Here is a 13,343-nt window from a genome sequence, read left to right as displayed (position 1 = left end):
AAGGAATGATCACATATTCATTTTTGAGAAAAATGTATTTCATAACTTCAAAATATTTGCTTTATATCCACACCATAGTGCTGGATATTAAAAGAAAGCCCACCTGGTATGCTTATCTCCAATTAAAATCCTCGTTTGGCCTCACTTGCCCTTGAATAATTCCTCCCTTAGAAATAAATAGCGTAACACGCTAATTAGTACTTGAATTATTTTTTCTGCGAAAAGAATGCATGCATCCTATAGGATAGCACCTACGTCTTAATCTTGGCTGTTATAAGATTTTTCTTAAGGCCGCCCTTCGCGTCTCGACACAAATATTTTCCATCTTCGCAACTCAATTTATTCGGAAATTAATTTAATTAAGCTCCAAGCTTAATTCCTTAAATTAATTCCTATTCAAAAAAAATTTAAATCTCCAAGTCTACTAATTTAATTCGATAGGCCCAACTGCCAAATTTAATTCATTCTCGACCCACTTCTTTAATTTTACTTGACCCAATTACTACTTCCATAGGCCCAAGCAAAAAAATATAGAGTGAGCCCAAATTACTCCCTCTCCCTACCGTGACTCTCTCTCTCTCCATCTTATTTCATTTTCTTTTTTTTTTCACTTCTGATTCGAATCCCTAATTGGATTCCCAGGCAGCGACGCCTCCTCTCCATTCTCGCCCTCTTCGGCGAGTTCGTCGCCGTTCTGGCACCGCCGGAGCTCGTCTCCTCCCTTGGTCAAACACCCTTCCACCTCCACTCAAATTTATTTTTATTTTCTTTTCCCCATTTTTCTACAACCAGCGTCTCTCTCCCCTCTGATATACACGAGGTGACGAGGGTCTTCAAGAAATACGGCGGCGGCACCCTTCCTCCGGCGAATCTCATCCCTTTTTCCGGCGCCTTCTCTCTCTCTACGGCGGTTGCTGATTTGGGGAGGGCGTCGCCTCTCCTTTCCCCTACTCGATGAAATATCGCCTTGACGGACGCCGAAGCTCCGTCGGCCTTCTCCCGTCGGGTTACCCCTGCGGCGGCCGAACCACCTCTATCGGGCTCTCCGTTCCAGCGGCGATACCTCACCGGGTCAGTGGCCTCCGTCGCCCTCCTCGTCGGCTCTCTGGGGCCCTGTCATCGAAGCTAAGTCTCCTCCCTTTATCCCCCTTAAATTCCATTAATTAAGCAGTGGCTATGTGTTCTTTGTTCATTAATTAACTGCTCTCGTGGGGGTCGTTTAAGAAAGCTCGGGAGAAGCTTGATTTGCCCTCTTCTGCCGCTGCCTCACGCTGCCAATTCCTCCCTCCGTCGCCTCTGTTATCCGAGAGCCTTGGGGTCGAGAGAAAGTGTAGATGGGAGGGGGGTGACGGTGGTATTTATAGGCAGTTCCTTGGCCTCTCATGGCAGCAACTTGGGCATTGATGGTTCCATTTTCGGCTACAGGCTTAGCTCTCTTTCTGAGCTTCATGATCATGTTGAACATGCTATTTTGGTGATTGTTTTGGTTGCTTCCTCTGGGCTGTTACCTCAGCCTCGGATGATCGGAAAAGATGGCTCTAAGTCAGTTTATTTTGAGCATATACCTTGGGCCCTTTTTACCATGCTCATTTGTTCTAACTTACACTTTGGTGTAAGGTGAGAATGTGACAAAAAATGGTTGTTTTACAGTCTATTGTGGCAGCCTCTTGGCTATACCATTCGGCTGACTCCTCCTCCCTTCTCAATCGAGCTTGCCTCTCCCTTTTCTTTCTTATGAGTTCATTTTCTAACCCCCTTTTATGTGCTAACTTTGCAGGTCTAGGGCTGCCACTTATTTTGGAGTTTTGGGGCTGGAAAAATGAGAAATTGTGGAGGGTGACAAGAGAGGAATCTATTACCTCATTCACTTTGTCTTATTGCTAGGTTTAGAAATTTTTTAAACATTAGGCTTGGCATAGCTCTTGACCAAGTCCCAATTTAGCCACTAGCTTGATGTTGGCTCCTCCCCAGGGTAGTGTAGGATTTGTTTGTCCTCAAGGTGTGGGAAACGAGGCATGTACTATTCTTATGTAATTTTTCTACAATCATAAATAGGTATTTCTTTCATTCTTATCATTGAAATAAGAATTTTTTTTCACTTAAATTTTCCTCAACAAGTACCTGTTCATTTCGAAGTCGGAAATTATAACAGAAATTCCACGTTCACACGCCCTCCATGCGAGGATTAATTAGTCTAAAACTCGGATTATCCATAACACAATGAAAGAAATTTCGGGGCATCACATTCCATCCTCCTTAAACGAAATTTCATCCAGAAATTTGCGTGGCTCTACTCAAACAGTTCAGGGTATCGTTCCCTCATTTTGTCTTCCAACTCCCACGTGGCCTCTTCCTGCCCGTGGTGTTCCCAAAGTACTTTCACTGAGGAATGGATTTATTTCTTAATTGTTGCACCTTCCTGTCCAGAATTGCCTTTGGCCTTTCCTCGTAGCTCATATCCAGGTTTAATGTCATCTATTCCTGATGAATCACGTGTTTCGGATCAAACACATATTTCCTGAGCTGGGATACATGGAATACGTTGTGAACGTTTCCAAAACTCGGCGGTAACGCCAATTGATAAGCCACTGGTCCAACGGCTTCTAGGATTTCGTACGGTCCTATGTATCGGGGTCGGAGTTTTCCCTTGACTCCAAGTCTAGCTATCCCCTTCGAGGGCGATACTCTCAAGAAGACTTTATCTCCCACTGAAAATTTCAAGTCAGTCCGTCGGACATCTGCATAAGATTTCTACCTGTCCTGAGCCTCCTTGATTCTCTCTCGGATTTTTCTGACAATTTCTATCATCTCTTCGATTGCATCCGGGCCCAGAATTTTCCTCTCACCGACCTCGTCCCAGTAGAGGGGTGATCTACACTTCTTCCCGTACAATGCTTCGTACGGGGCCATATCGATTGTTGTCTGGTAGGTATTGTTATAAGCAAATTCTATTAGTGGCAGTACCTGTGCCCAATTGCTCCATCTATCGAGCACTACTGCCCTCAGCATATCTTCAAGAGTTTGAATTGTTCTTTCCGATTGTCCATCGGTTTGTGGGTGAAATGCCGTGCTAAAATTCAATTGCGTCCCTAGCTCTCTCTGTAAGCTCTTCCAAAATCTGGACGTGAATTTAGCATCTCTATCCGACGTGATCGTCGCTGGTATGCCATGCAGGCGAATGATCTCTTTCACGTATAATTGGGCTAGCTTCTCTGACCCGTACGTGATAGGTATCGGTATAAAGTGGGCGCTCTTAGTAAGACGATCAACTATCACCCAAATTGCAGTGTTTCTTCTTTGAGACCTTGGCAGCCCTGTGACAAAATCCATGGCTATGTGTTCCCATTTCCACTCGGGAATCTCCAACGGCTGCAACTTTCCACACGGTCGCTGGTGTAGTGCCTTCACTTGTTGACAGGCAAGACACCTCTCGACGTAGGATGTTATGTCCCTCTTCATGCCTTCACACCAGAACTTCTTCTTTAAGCCCTGATACATCTTTGTACTCCCTGGGTGGGCAGTGTATGGGGTATCGTGCGCCTCGCTCATTATCTCGTTTCTGAGCTCCTCTTGGTGGGGCACACATAGCCTCCCTTCAAACAGAAGCGCATTGTCTGCCTCCTCATGGAAATTCTCTTGTTTGCTTGTTCTCAATTTCAAACGCCACTTCTCAAGAGTCTCGTCCCGTCTCTGGGCCTCCACGATCCTGACCCTTAAATCAGGAACAACTACTAGAGTCGAAATTATGCTATCCACTGTCTCAGGTGCTCGCACCATCTCCAAACTCATTCTGTCGAATTCTCTAAGCAGTTCTTCTTCCTGGGTGAACAGGACTGCTACTTGGTGCTGGCTCTTACGGCTTAGTGCGTCTGCTACGATGTTAGCCTTGCCTAGATGGCAGTTTATGCCGCAGTCGTAGTCCTTTACTAATTCGAGCCATCTCCTTTGTCCCATGTTCAAGTCCTTCTGCTCAAAGAAGTATTTGAGACTCTTGTGGTCCGTGAAAATCTCGCACCTAACTTCGTATAGGTGGTGTCTCCAAATTTTCAATGCATGGACCACTGCTGCTAGCTCTAAATCGTGTGTTGGATAGTTGAGCTTGTGTGTCCTGAGCTGTCGTGACGCGTAAGCGATCACTTTCCCTTTCTGCATTAGCACACATCCAAGTCCGCTCTTGGAGGCATCCGTGTAGACAACATAGTCCGTCCCTGACTCTGGGATTGCTAGCACTGGTGCGCTGGTCAATTTTTCCTTCAGTAATTGGAAGCTTGCCTCGCACTCGGGAGACCATGAGACCGTGGTTCCCTTCTTGAGTTGCTGAGTTATTGGCCTTGCAATCTTTGAGAATCCTTAAATGAATATTCTGTAGTAGCCAGCTAGTCCGAGGAAACTTCAGATTTCATTGGGCGTTGTTGGCACCTTCCAATTCTGAACTGCTTCTACTTTAGCAGGATCCACTCGGATTCCTTCTGCTGTCACAATATGTCCGAGAAAATTCACCTCCTTGAGCCAGAATTCGCACTTGCTAAATTTGGCGTACAGCTTCTCTGCCCGTAGCGTCTCTAGGGCAAACCGCAGGTGTTCCTCGTGTTCCTTTTTATTTTTAGAGTATATCAGTACATCGTCGATGAAGACAAAGACAAACTTGTCGAGATACGGATGGCAAACGCGGTTCATCAAATCCATGAATACTGCTGGTGCATTCGTTAGTCCAAACGGCACCACTATAAACTCATACTGACCGTACCTAGTTTGGAAGGCCGTCTTGGGCACATCCTCTGGTTTAATCTTCAGTTGGTGATATCCTGACTTCAGGTCCATTTTGGAAAACACACTGGCTCCCTTGAGCTGATCAAACAGATCGTCGATCCTCGGCAAGGGGTACTTGTTCTTGAGAGTCAATTTGTTAGGTTCTCGGTAGTCCACACACATTCTCATGGTCCCGTCTTTCTTCTTGACGAACAGTATAGGTGTTCCCCATGGTGAGACGCTGGGTCTGATGAATCCCAGGTCCAGGAGTTCTTGCAGCTGTACCTTCAGTTCGTCTAGTTCCTTTGGGGCCATTCGATATGGTGCCTTTGATACCGGGGCAGATCCTGGTTCCAGATCTATCGTGAACTCAACTTGTCGGTCTGGCGGTAGACCAGGTAGAGTGTCAGAGAATACATTCGGAAATTCGCGAACGACTTCGACTTCCCCTAATTTCCCCTCCTCTTTCTCTTCTTTGTTCAGGTAAACAAGGTATGTCGGGCATCCTTTCTTCATCAACTTGCTGGTGGTATGGTTTTAAAGGAAATTCTGTGAAGATTATGTGAAAGCGAACTCAACTTGAGATCACAGACTTTCGGATTCCCATGGAGATTCCGTGAAAGCGAGTAGCTTCACCTTCGGGGGTTTTAAAGGAAATTCGCCTTTCCTTGCATAAGATGGTGGTATGGTTTTCAGCCAGCCAGTCCATTCCTAGGATTATGTCTACGTCCCACATGATCATAACACTGAGATTGTTTGCTACAACCTTAAGTTCGCCCATAGTGATTTCTAAATTTGCGCAAGTACGAGTTATCTCTATACGTCCTCCTACTAGGGAAACTACTTCCATCCTATGTTCAGATTCTTTCGTAGCGAGTTTCAGAGTAGTCACGCAATGAGCAGATATAAAAGAATGCGAAGCACCAGTATCAAACAGAAGCATAACGGGTGTGTCGAAGAGCTTACCCATGCCTGCCAGATTTCCCTGGTTCACCTTTGGTTGCTTCTGCCTTGTTGCATAAGCCTAAGCTTGTGTTGGGAGTCTCGGCCTCTACTGCTGATTTCTCGGTGACCGCTGTGACGTTGCTCCAGGTTGGACATTCATTGCGTGCAGTTGTGGGCGCTGAGCTGACGGGTGAGGTTTTGCTCCCGTCCCTGGAGTCTTGGTCGGGCAGTGCTTAGCAAAGTGTCCAGCCCCCCCGCAGTTAAAGCAGGTATCAGTCCCTACCTTGCAGATGCCGCCATGCAGCCTGTTGCATCTAGGACACGGACTGGATTTTGACACGTTCCCCTTGAAAGATCCAGGGGTAGTCTGGTATCCGCCATTCTGTGGCCTGCTTGGTTCATAACCTCCCCTTTTGGAATCAGGCAGGGCTCTCGGTCCTTCCCATCTCCTCTTGTCCCTGAGTGTCTGGGACTGAGCTGAGGGTGGGGTAGGGTTCACAGCTGGGGCAGCCTTTTCTCCCGGCATGGCTGCATCGATGTCCAGTGCTCGTCCCAGAGCTTCAGTGTAGGACAGTCCTTCGTGGCTAGCCAGCGTCATACGTATCTCGTGCCTCAGGCCTGTACAGAACTTCTCAGCCATCTTTGCGTCAGTGTCTACCTGGTCTGGGGCGTATCGGCCATCTCACAGAATAGCCGGTCGTAGTCTGTCACTGACATTCGTCCTTGCTTCAGGTGGTAGAACTCAACCTCATTTTTCTTCCTGTAGCTCTTGGGAATATACTTCCCGTAGACTTCTGTTTTAAATCCCTCCCAAGTCATCTCTCCCAGTTGCAGCGGGGTCATAGTCTTTTTCCTCGCCTCCCACCTGAAATGTGCGGGCCCAGTCAACTGGAAAGCCACACAGGACAATCACTCCTGGTCTGTGCAGTGCAAGAAGTCAAATATGCGCTCCAGTGTGCGGATCCATGTTTCTGCCACCGTTGGGTCTCCTAACCCGTTAAACGTTGGTGGGTTCTGCCTTAGAAACATTTCCTCGACCCGTCGGTCATGTGGTTGGGGTGGTGGCGGTGGCGGTGGTGGAACTGGTGATGGAGGTGGTGTTACCTCATTCCACTCCTCTTGCACTTCCCCTTCAAAGACTAGAAGGTCGTTTCGGGCTTGTCCTCGGCCCCTTCCACATCCTCGGCCTCGTGGCCTGCCAGCTCTTCGTGGCGGCATCCTGATGGTGTATGCAACTTCTTATTAAGAACACAACATACACGATAGCTAAACAGAAAAATGTGGATCTTCAAGATGTAAACGAACACCGCTTTTTAGAAACAAGGGGATTTCATAGATAATCGCAAGTCAAGTACATCTTAAGTGTTCGCCTCGAAAGGTCTTTTTACAAAAAAAACACATACCCGAGTACGCATCATGAAGTCCCGGTACTACGGAACATCACCAAAAGTACTTAGCCACTGCCCCTCTAACAGCTCGGGTCTTACGTGCTAATCAAAAGTAACCTGCTGAAATCTCAAAAAGAAAGAAAAACTACATCAGAATGCCATCATACTAGGACGTTTCTGACGGTACAACCACCTACTGCTCCTCATCGGATCCTAGGGAACTCACTCCCGAGCTCCCCCCGAAGTCCTAATCACTATCTAACACCAGAATAGGGTCCTCTGCTGCCGTCCTGGGCTCATCCTCATGCGCCGGAGGTGGAGCCGCGACCATCGGAAAAAGAACCTCCTCCAGCTCCATCTCAGCCCGGATGGCCTATAGCCAAGCCATCCTCTCCTCCGACTGCCGGCGAAACCTAGCGCAGAAGTCCTCCACCCTGAGATGAGCTGGTGGTGGCTCGGGTACCTCGATCATCTGTCTCTCCCTCTCCGGGGTCCTCTCCTGTGCGGCTACAGTGCGATCTACCCGGGACTCCCCCGGACTCTTCTCCGCGTCAGAAACCACCATCGGGGCCTTGCCTCGCCCCTCTGGGTCGTGTCTAGCTCTCTCTGGCTCTGGCATCCCTGGCTGTGGGGATGGTCCCGCCTCGTGGTCATGGCGGCCTCGGGTGCTGCCCTCGGGAGAGGTCGACACGCTCCACTATAGTGGGGGTGGCGGAAAGTCGCCCTCCGCACCAGGCGGAATGTCCTGGAAGTGCACGTACTGTAGGAAGATGAAGGATAGGAAGCCACGAAATTCTCCCACCATCTCATGGGTGTCGACCCTCCTATAGGTGTAGCTACTCTACATCCAAGCGGCCCAGACCCTCCACTCGTCGGGAAGCATAGAGATCAGCTGGTGGATGCCGTCGAGCTCGGTGGTACTGTACTGGTGGGTCCTCTCTCACAGGATGAAAAATCTGCACAGAATCGGTAGAATGCCTTCTCCCTCGTAAGGCCGATAGGATCGGTACGCGCGGAGCAGGTACTCTGCCAGGCTCTCGTATGTTTCTAGCGGAAGTCTCCCTGGGTCCTTCCCTCCATCTGCATGAGGACGGATCCCGAGTCAGAGAAGGCAACGCAAGAAAATAGAACGCGAAAAACAGAATGTAAAGCGATGCATGGGAGTCTAAGGGATCATCATCTAGAGCCACTATACTGCGTGATCTAACGTCATCAGACTAAGTTCTCATCTCAAAACTATCGTTCTACAAGGTTCTCGTGAAACGTGGTGAAACATTAATCTTTTTCGGATCTAAACGAGTGGTTGGGTTACAGTGAGGATTTATCTTGTGCTATTCCCTTATAGCACCGTTCCTCTTCCTTTCGTCTCAACCGTTGCTCCTCTCGTGCTCCCATGCACTAGGCGTTGGCTCTTTTGGCTAAAAGTCGTGTTTCCTCTCGCTTTCATACTCAACTCTGTCTTGTCTCATTTCGAAAACAAATTGCTCGGGAAAGCAATAAGAGGATTTATGGTTCATCCTTTGTAGTTCCCGCTTGAACTACATTCTCTAGGGGAAAATTACTTATTCTCTCTCCGTTCTTTCTATTTTCTTTACCAGGTACAGCGTTCTCGTCGCACTTTGTTGTAGTTATTCAAAAATTTCCACTTCTTCAACTTTATTTTGGTTGAACGTCCTGGAGCATTGATCGAGTCGATTGCTTGGAAGGATCTAGTGAACAAGTCTAGATCTTGACTGAAGAAGTGTGTGGATATCAGAGTAAGAAGGAAACTGAGGCTCTGATACCACACTGTCACGACCCGATCCTTGTTAAGGATAACAAGAAAGGGGTAATTCGCGACTAATAGAGGGATAAAAGAAGCGGGGTAGAAGGGGGGTGAAAATCAAAGAAGAACTAGAAGAAGTACTAGTCAAGTAAATACTGCAAATGAGGAACCGAATATTTGGTTACATGTTCTCAAATAGAATCATTCACCATAACAACTAAATCAGAGTTCGAAGGTAAGACTATCAGATTCTCACTTAACAAAAGAAATATGCAGCGGAAAGAGGTCCCTATTAAACGACTTCGTGTATGAAGACACGAATCGTCGAGAAATCCACATGCTTATTAATAGCATCGACTCCGATCAATTCCTCTCCACCTTGACGTTCAACCCGCACATTTATAAATACATGCAGGGCTGAGTACAGGAGTACTCAGTGGACACGTGCCGAAAACAAAACATACAAGTATAAGTTGTCATCCATCAATAGTATCACACGAGAGTTTTTCTTAAACAAGCCTGAGCATACTAAATTCTTTTGTGATCTTAAAAGTCCGACTGATCAGTCTAAGTTCTTGTGTATTCTGCCATGTCTGATAAACTAGTGTACCGTGAAGGTGGCCACCTTCAACAGTACCCTCGTCGACCAACCTCTAGATGTCGCATGACTCTTGTGACCACGATCCGAATTGAAGCGTTTTGGCGTAGCTAAAACCAACAAACGAATATCCCCAACAGACAAATATCTCCAACAGACAAATATCTCCAACAGGCAGATCTCGAAATCAAACACTTTATGGCATGACAACAACTTTAAAAGGAATGATCACATATTCATTTTTGAGAAAAAGGTATTTCATAACTTCAAGACATTTTCTTTATATCAACACTATAGTGTTGGATATTAAAAGAAAGCCCACCTGGTATGTTTATCTCCAATTAAAATCCTCGTTTGGCCTCACTTGCCCTTGAATAATTTCTCCTTTAGAAATAAATAGCGTAGCACGCTATTAGTACTTGAACTATTTTTTCTGCGAAAAGAATGCATGCATCCTATAGGATAGCACCTACGTCTTAGTCTTGGCTGTTATAGGATTTTTCTTAAGGCCGTCCATGGCGACACGGGGCGACGCCGGTCGGCCCTTTGCATCTCGACACAAATATTTTCCATCCAAAAAATTATTGCGTCTCGGCCCTTTGCGTCTCAATTTATTCGGAAATTAATTTAATTAAGCTCTAAGATTAATTCCTTAAATTAATTCCCATCCAAAAAAATTTTAAATCTCCAAGTCTACTAATTTAATTCGAAAGGCCCAACTGCCAAATTTAATTCATTCTCGGCCCACTTCTTTAATTTTACTTGACCCAATTACGACTTCCATAGGCCCAAGCAAAAAAATAGAGAGTGAGCCCAAATTACTCCCTCTCCCTACTGTGACTCTCTCTCTCTCCATCTTATTTCATTTTCTTTTTTTCTCTTCTGATTCGCATCCCTAATTGGGCGAAATTCCAAGAAACAACCACATGGCGAATTTTATCTGCCATTTGTACCCCGAAAAAAAAGTTTACAGAGAGGGGAAAGACGCGACAAGCTCTCGCGTGTTTTAACTAAACACGCTTGAAGCTCTCGCGTGTTTAATTACACAAGCATCAGGCTCTCGCGTGTATATGTAACACGCGACACGCTCTCGCGTCTTTAAGCAAACACGCGATACGCTCTCGCGTGTCTCCCTTGAATAAAAAAATTGGTCCAGAAGGCAGAAACCTCACTTTCGACCTCACTTCCACCTCGCTCATTCTCTCACTCTCAGCGACGGCCAACGTCTCTAGCCGGTGAAAATCAAAGTGAATCCGATATTTTGATGCTCTAATTCCTAATTTAAGTGGTGTTAGGTAATTTTTGACTATTAATTTCAATTATCTTTGCTATATGTTAGTTAGGTATAGATTTAGGGTTTATGGCATTGAACTTGGTATTGAATTTTCGGTTTTAATTTGTTCAATATTTATTTAAGTAAGTTGAATTTATAGTATATGATGTTATGTCGTACTTATTTTGCAGGTTTAATGGTGTTTGTGAGTTTATATTGGGATGGGAAAATTATTCAGCTCCCAGGTTTGGGTGTTGCTTATGATCCCCCTCGTGCAAAATCATTTATTATATTGAATGAAAAGATATCTTATTATCAGCTTGTTTCAATGATATGTGAAAAAATTGCAATTGAGTTGGATGCACATACGATTGATTTAACATGGAGGCATCCTGTGGTTTTTAGTGGAGTGGTGAATTATATAGCTACACCAGTGGATGATAATTTGTTGGAGTATATGTTTGCTGAAAATCCACGTCAAATTGAACTTTTTATTGAATATACTCCTATTACCACTGCGTTGCAATTTGAACCTCCTATCACTCATCATGATGTTGGAGCGTCTAGGAGAGATGCTTATCCTAGTTTTGATGTCGGGACATCTAGGAGGGATGATGAATATCATAGCTTTGAATTCAACACATCTGGGAGGGATGTTGCTGAACCAGTAGATGTACCAAATGTGACATTTGATGGTTATGATGGTTCAGATGGTTCTGATAATTGTGATGGTTCAAATTGTTCTGATAATTGTGATGGTGCAGATGGTTCTGATAATTGTGATGGTGCAGATAATGTTGATGGTGCAGATGGTTCTGACTGTGATGGTTTCGATGGTTCTCAACCAAGTGATCTTGATTATAGTGCAGAATCATGTGAAGATTCTACAGACGACGAGACACTTGATATGATGGTTGAGAATTATGTACAACCATCTGTTCGTGGGGAGCAATCTGTTCCCGACTATGTGCCTGAAGGGTTACCATTTTTTTGATCATTACCATGTGAAGGCAGCCGAGGTTACTTTTCAGAAGACCATGGATTGGTTGAAGAAGATATGTGGTATTGGGATGAGGATAATCCGAGACATATAGATGTGGGAACAAAATTTGATAGCAAATTGCAGTTGAAAACTGCTGTCACATTATGGCATGTGGGAACAGGTCGGATGTATGAGGTTATGGATAGTAAATCAAGAAGATGGCATGCAGTTTGTAGGGACCCATTTGGTCCGAAAAGAAAAGGCAGGGACCTTGGGCAACGCTACCCATGTAATTGGGAGGTTAAAGCAATGTTTAAGAAACGTGATGGTAGCTGGTCTATTGAAGGCTTCGTCTTCCTATGTATTAGCGCGGATGCCAAGATACCGTTTTCCTTCATCTCGCTTTGAAGGGGGATAAAAGCCCAAGAGCTCTTCACATAAACCCCTCCACCCAGATTCACAATACCCATTTCCTGTGAAGGGCACTCCATCTACACATAGAGCCCATAATACTTGAACGTCCTGTAATGTAATAGTAGTTTCCCCTACGGGAAGATGGAATGTATGTGTCTCTAGCCTCCAACGCTCAACCAAAGCTGTGATCAAAGCATGTTCTACATCCAGAGCCTTACCACAGAAAAGAACTCCACCTAAACAAACCAAATCTGCAGACATAATCGATCACGCGTATGTGATGATTATCGATTTCCCAGAAATGTCCCTCAAAGCGCCGAATATTGAAAGAGGTTGTTTCCTCGCCTGCCCACGCCTTGCGCGATATATGACTGTGCTGATAATGCAAAACAGAAGGATCTTCTGGTCCATATCGCGACATCCTAATATAATCAAAATTTAACATATTTAATTATAAACCAAATTCTATAAAAAAAAATATAACTTAATAATTCAACAAAAAATCAACCAAATTCAATAATTCAACCAAATTCCCAATTAATTTACAATAAATTCAACAAAATAACACCAAATTCAACCATGTTCAATAATTCAACACCAAATTCAATAATTCAAAACCAAAATATCAACCACATTCAACAAATCAACACCAAATTCAACAAATTAACACCATATTCAACCATGTTCAATAATTCAACCAAATTCAATAATTAAAAACCAAATTCAATAATTCAACAAAATATCAATCACATTCAACAAATTAACACCAAATTCAACAAAGTAACACCTTATTCAACCGTATTCAATACTTCAACAAAACATCAACCAAATTGAATAATTCAACATCAAATACAACCAATTTCAACATTAAATCAACCAAATTGAATAATTAAACACCAAATTCAACCAAATTCAACAAAATAATTTCTAACCCATGAACCCTAACTCTTATACCCAACTAAAATATACCAATAAAAATCGAAAGTAAGGGTAGAAAGTTACCTAACAACACTTCAAATTGGAATGGGAGAGCTAAATATCGGATTAGGCTTCGAATTTCGCTGGTTGGGAAGAATGGGCGCTGATTTTTCGCTGTGCTTCTCGCGTGTTCTGTGAGGTTTCTGCCTTTTGGACCGATTTTGTTATTCGAGGGAGACACGCGAGAGCGTGTCGCGTGTTTGCTTAAAGACGGGAGAGCGTGTCGAGTGTTACATATACACGCGAGAGCC

The 13,343-nt window shown here is 44.7% G+C and overlaps 1 long non-coding RNA gene across 1 annotated transcript; it reads left to right on the top strand.

Moving 5' to 3' along the window:
* The first annotated feature begins 261 nt into the window (after positions 1–261).
* Positions 262–2,104, top strand: LOC121762477. Its single transcript, XR_006042225.1, has 2 exons — positions 262–1,617; positions 1,778–2,104. It is a non-coding gene; the product is annotated as an uncharacterized LOC121762477 (long non-coding RNA).
* The last annotated feature ends 11,239 nt before the right edge of the window (positions 2,105–13,343 follow it).

This window comes from Salvia splendens, chromosome 13 (assembly GCF_004379255.2).
Source record: "Salvia splendens isolate huo1 chromosome 13, SspV2, whole genome shotgun sequence".
In the NCBI taxonomy this organism is placed as follows: Eukaryota; Viridiplantae; Streptophyta; class Magnoliopsida; order Lamiales; family Lamiaceae; genus Salvia; species Salvia splendens.
Note: the sequence above shows the minus strand (reverse complement) of the source record. Positions and strands in the feature narration are given on the sequence as shown.